Consider the following 6,262-nt stretch of genomic DNA (forward strand, 5'->3'; position numbering starts at 1 on the left):
GAGAGACCAATCCACTTCGAGTGTAACTAAACAAGCCAATGGACATTGGCATGCGATCATTGCTGCCGCTGATCACAGCGTGAGCATAAGAGGCAGCAGGTGCACCGCATTAATTCTTGCTTTCGCTGAGGAGCCGAGCCGGTGACTCGGCAGCTCAGCAGTGGTACAGCGACTGTGGCGACGGGACGTGACGTCTCCATTCCCTCCTTCAGGGAACGAGGGTTACATACGTAACCGAGACGTTCCCTTTCAGTTGGTCACTCCGAGTGCCCCTTCCAGTGCCCTGTGTAGGCCTCCTGATCCTTCCTATAAGGCAGACGATAGGACCGGGCTCTACACAGAGAAGGTGAACTACTGTTGTTCCTTGAGCAACCCACCAGTAGGACTTGGATAACACTGGGAAGCGTGCCCTTCCATTTGGAAGAGGCACACTGCGGAGTCACCTCCTCCCAGAGGGGGTTAACCTGTTAACATTTACCAGAGCGACGTCGCACTGAACGCTCTTTGTTTGCATGTGTCATTGTTTTCTAATAGAATAAATGAAACGGGACAAAGTTAATCTTGACAAACTATATATCATTTTGAAGGTCTAAGCCTTAAGCATCGACGACAGATCGCTGTTTTTCGATGGAAAGCTTATAAGGAATGTATTTGCTACATTTGTGTAAGCAGTACACATCCAAACACGCAGAGTAAAAAAGCAGTACGTACCTTTATCATTGTAATAACGAGCCACAAACGTGTCCACTGCTGAAATCCCAGTTTAGTTAGAGAGGTAAGGGTCCACAGAACAACATCCCAGCGAGCACTTTTAGTCCAGCGAAACAATAACGTTGTAATAAGGATGAATATTCCTTTGTTTACGTTTCATTTCTTTGGGAGAGTTATTGTTCGCGTCCGTTATGGAATAAATTACTCTCAAAAACAGCGTCTTGGTAGTAAAAAAACAACACTGTGTTGTAGCATACAGTTTTACAAACAGAATGAGACCGTCCACGGAAAAAAAAGTCTCAGAAAAGTGGAATATAGATTATTTGAATTTGGCGCTCCCTCCTGCCAGCCATGACGCGGGCTATGACACGCACACTGTCATCTAAGCGGGGCGTAACTTAGCGATCTGCTTTATCCATAAAAAACTGTTTTTTTTTTCTTCTACATTTTTTATATGTGTGTGTGTGTGTATTGTGTGGGGAATGTGGCCATATCTGCATGATTATAATATGTATGGACGGACATCAGCGTGTTTATTACCGACTCTATGACGGCTATCATTGTGATTCATTGATCAGCTATTATTGATTATATGGCCCATCTGTATGATTATCATCTGAATGGAAGCACATCAGCGTGTGATTACTGACTGTATGACCATGTCTGGCAATATCACTTCATGTCTGGCAATCAGAATACTTCAGTATACATACTATATACAAAGAATTCTTTTTCTATTTTTTTTCCTTTTTTATTACTCAATTATTTTTGTATTTTTTAGTGCTCAAATAAATCTGTCTATTATTTTATAGTTGAGAAACTATGCAGGAACATGTATAATGACTAAAATAGCTTGTATAATTCTGCAATCCATTTGGTGGTTATTTTTCCTCAAACAGGGGGGTGGGGGGACTATAAATAGTTTCAGAAAAAATATTGCAGGAATCTCATTTTTCATGGTATCTTCTTCAAATTTGAAATATATCAGTGTGGAAAATGTTTTATCTTTTTGAACATTATCAACTCTGGATGATGGATAGTAAAGCCGAGAGTGTCTTCTTTCCAAAGATACCTAATTTGTTTGTGTAAGCACACTTTGTCACAAACTGTTACCATTTTAATTTAGGTAGGTTATTTTCACCTGCGAGGCCCACAATGGGGACGAAGGTTAACAGGTTAAGTGATATTTAGACATGTGAAGTAGGGCCCTATAGGACATGGAAGTCTCTGAGATGGCTTAGGCTGCATCATTAGAGATGGCAGAACATGGTCTGCCAGGGGAAGCACGGCTCTAATAAGCATACCGTGGGATACACATATGGGCAATAGCCTCACACCAGATTTCAAGAATTCATTGGCTGAAAGGCCTGACGCCGGACGCTCCGCCACTTCCGGATGCCGGAGTGCTGGAGGACTCGACAGGGTTTGCCTGGTTAAGGAACTCTCTGGAGAATTAGGCGTAAGGACGCCGCAAGCCGACTCTGAGCCGGGCCTCTCGGTGCCACTACCCGTTTGAGGTGAGAACACAGGAGGAAACCGGTTCGACACGTAGGCTATAAAACCTAGCGAATGTGTTGGGAGTCACCCAACCCGCAGCTCTACAGATGTCTGCTAGCGAGGCACCACGAGCCAGCGCCCAGGATGATGCGACACCCCTAGTGGAGTGAGCACGCAACCTGAGCGGGCAGGGCACACCTTGTGCTTCATAGGCCAAGATGACGGCATCCACTATCCAGTGGGCCATCCTCTGCTTGGAGACAGCCTTCCCCTTCTGCTGTCCTCCGTAACAGACAAAGAGCTGTTCTGAGGTCCTGAAGCTCTGAGTTCTATCCACGTACTGTCGCAGTGCGTGTACAGGACAGAGCAAAGCTAGGGCTGGGTCTGCCTCCTCCAGGGGCAGCGCTTGCAAGTTCACTACCTGGTGCCTAAAGGGAGTGGTAGGAACCTTAGGCACATAGCTGGGCCGGGGCCTCAGTGTTGCACTGGAGTCAGCCGGCCCAAACTCAAGGCACGATTCGTCGACCGAAAATGCCTGCAGGTCCCCTACCCTCTTGATCGAGGCCAATGCAGTCAGAAGTATGGTTTTCATAGAGAGAAACTTCAACTCGACTGACTGCAAAGGCTCAAAGGGGGCAGTTTGTAGGGCTCTTAGCACCAATGCCAAATCCCAAGAGGGTAGGGAGGAAGGCCTAGGAGGATTTAACCTCCTGGCCCCCCTAAGAAACCTGACAACCAGATCGTGCTTCCCCACCGACTTCCCCTCTACAGGGTCGTGGTGAGCGGAAATGCCAGCAACATAAACCTTAATGGTGGAGGGGGACAGCCTACGCTCCAAACCTTGTTGCAGAAAGGAAAGCACGGCTCTGATCGAACATCTCCGGGGGTCCTCATGGTGAGAGGAACACCATTCGATGAACAGGTTCCACTTCAGAGCATAGGCCGTCTTGAGGATGGTGCACGTGCTGAAGCGATAGTGAGTGCTACCTCCTGGGGTAGGTCACCTAGAACCTCCGTGTCCCATCCAGGGACCATACGTGGAGTTTCCACTGGTCCGGACGCGGGTGCCAGCGGGTGCCCCGTCTCTGAGAAAGCAGATCCTTCCTCAGAGGAATCGGCCAGGGAGGGGCTGTCGCGAGGAGCATGAGTTCCGGGAACCAGGTCCTGTTGGGCCAATATGGAGCCACTAACAAGACCTGCTCCTCATCCTCCCTTATCTTGCACAGTGTCTGTGCTAGTAGGCTCACTAGGGCGAACACATATTTGCGCAGGCCCTGGGGCCAGCTGTGCGCCAGTGCATCCGTGCCGAGCGTTGCCTCGGTTAGGGTGTAGAACCACTGGCAGTGGGTGGTTTCCGGAGATGCAAACAGGTCTGCCTGAGCAACTCCGAACCGACTCCAAATCAGCTGGACCACCTGGGGATGGAGTCTCCACTCCCCTGGAAGTGCTGCTCGAGACAGCTCGTTGGCTGCCCGATTGAACACTCCCGGGATGTGGATGGCACGAAGAGACCTCAGATGCTTCTGACTCCAGAGGAGGAGGTGGCGGGCGAGTTGCGACATGCGACGGGAGCGTAAACCGCCTTGCCGGTTGATATACGCAACGGTCGCAGTGTTGTCCGTACGGACCAGAACGTCCTTGCCCTGAAGGCGCCCTCTGAGGCGGCTCAAGGCAAGGCGTACTGCCAGCAGCTCGAGGCAATTGATATGCCAACGCAGTTGGGGACCCGTCCAAACCCCTGACACTGCGTGACCGTTGTACGTGGCTCCCCATCCGGTGGCCGAGGCATCTGTGAATACCACAGCATGCCTGGAGACCTGCTACAGGGGCACTCCTGCCCGAAGGAATGAGGGATCTGACCACGGGCTGAAGGTTTTGCGGCAGGCCGGTGTAACCTGAACCCGGAGAGTACCGCGTTTCCACGCCCACCTCGGGATTCGGCCATGGAGCCAGTGCTGAAGCAGTCTCATATGGAGCAGACCGAGCTGAACTATAGCCGCAGCTGCAGCCATTTGCCCCAGGAGCCTCTGAAAGTGTTCCAGTGGGACCGAAGTCCTGCCTGATAAAGTCTTGAGGCAGTTTAGCACCGACTGAGCACGTTTCTGGGTGAGGCGTGCTGTCTGGTTGAGCGAATCCAACTCCATGCCAAGAAAAGAGATCCTCTGCGTTGGCACGAGTTTGCTCTTTTCCCAGTTGACCCGAAGGCCCAACTGGCTGAGGTGCCTGAGCACCAGGTCCCTGTGTGCACACAACTGCTCTCGGGATAGTGCAAGTATGAGCCAGTCGTCGAGATAGTTGAAGATGCGCACACCCCGTTCTCTCAGGAGAACAAGGGTCGCCTCTGCGACTTTGGTGAAGACGTGAGGCGAAAGGGACAGCCCGAAGGGCAGGACCTTGTACTGATATGCCCGACCCTCGAACGCGAACCGCAGGAATGGCCTGTGCCGCGGGAGAATTGAGACATGAAAGCACGCGTCCTTCAGGTCGATTGCTGCAAACCAATCTAATTGGAAATGCGTTTCTGCGTCAACATCTTGAATAGCATCTTGTGAAGTGTACGGTTCAAAACTCGCAGATCCAAGATCGGTCATAACCCACCGTTTTCTTGGGCACAATGAAGTAAGGGCTGTAAAACCCCGACCTCATATCGGCTGGAGGGACCGGCTCTATCGCGTCCTTCGCCAGCAGGACTGTGATTTCCGCACGCAAGACAGGGGCATCGACGGCCTTGACTGAAGTGAACCATATGCTGAACCGAACTTGGGGGGACGCCGGGCGAACTGAATCGCGTAGCCGAGTCTGATGGTCAGCAGGAGCCACCGAGACGGACTGGGGAGCGCTAGACAGGCTCCGAGAGGCCGTGCCACCGGGACCAGCGGGGCCACCGACGTACCCGCAGAGGGGCAACGAGGTGGAACACAGGGACCCGCCCTGGGGCCTGTGACGGCAGGGGGCGGGGTCTGGGTGTGTAGTGTAACACTCACCTGATAGCTCCTCGTGAGGGCGGAAATACAGGAACCCGGCTTGAGGCTTGTGACAGCCTAGCGTTTGACGACTTGAAGCGGGGACTCGAGTGCTACCGCCCTTACCTGGTTCCACGAATGGGCAGGAGGGGTGCTCTTGGGCAACCACCCGCTGCCTGACGAGAGAGGAGGAGGGAAGTGATCCCGTGATGCACGGGTCACCACTCTCCTCCTCTTGAGACCCAGACCCAGAGATTGTTTTGGGGAACAAAAGCAAAACAAAACAAAAGATTCTCCACCCGGCCCTCCTCCGGGGGAGGGAGTGGTGCGGTCACCATCTCCCGATGAGCAGTCTCCTCCATCTCTGGGTCGCCCGTCTCAGGGCCTCTTGCACTTGCGCTTACCGCCAGGTTTGGCGGGGGCCTGGACGGGCCGAGCGTCCTGCCTGCGACTGGCTCCACGACGCTGCCTGGTGGAAGGCTGCTGCGGCTGCGCGGGGGCGGACACAGGCTGAGGGGCTGCAGCCGGGGTGGAAGCAGCAGGTTTCCTCTGGCGCATGATGTGTTTGATCGCCTCAGTCTTCTGTGCTGCCGAGAACTGCTGGGCAAAGCTCTCGACAGCGAAGAGGCCGGTCTGTGACACGGGAGCATTCAGGAACTGTACCTTCTCCTGCTCCTTCATGTCAGCGAGACACAGTCAGAGATGGCGCTCCTGGACCACTAGCGTGGACATCACACGACCCAGAGACTGTGCGGTCACCTTCGTCGCTCGAAGCGCGAGGTCCGTCGCAGCACGCAGCTCATGTAGAACCGCCAGGTCGTGACCACCCTCGTGCAGGTCTTTCTGGGCTTTGGCCTGGTGGACCTGCAATAACGCCATGGCATGGAGGGCAGAAGCCGCCTCCCCACAGGCTCTATAAGCACTGCCAGTTAGACCTGACGAATACTTACAGGCCCGTGAGGGGAGACACGGGTCACCCCGCAGGGTGGTAGTGGCTGTTGGACATAGTTGCATGGCCACAGACAGCTCCACTGAGGGGATGCCCACGTACCCCAAAGCGGCCCCACCATTGAGGGTGGTGAGGGAGGGGG

Source organism: Barbus barbus (assembly GCF_936440315.1).
Source record: "Barbus barbus genome assembly, chromosome: 19".
Classification (NCBI taxonomy): domain Eukaryota; kingdom Metazoa; phylum Chordata; class Actinopteri; order Cypriniformes; family Cyprinidae; genus Barbus; species Barbus barbus.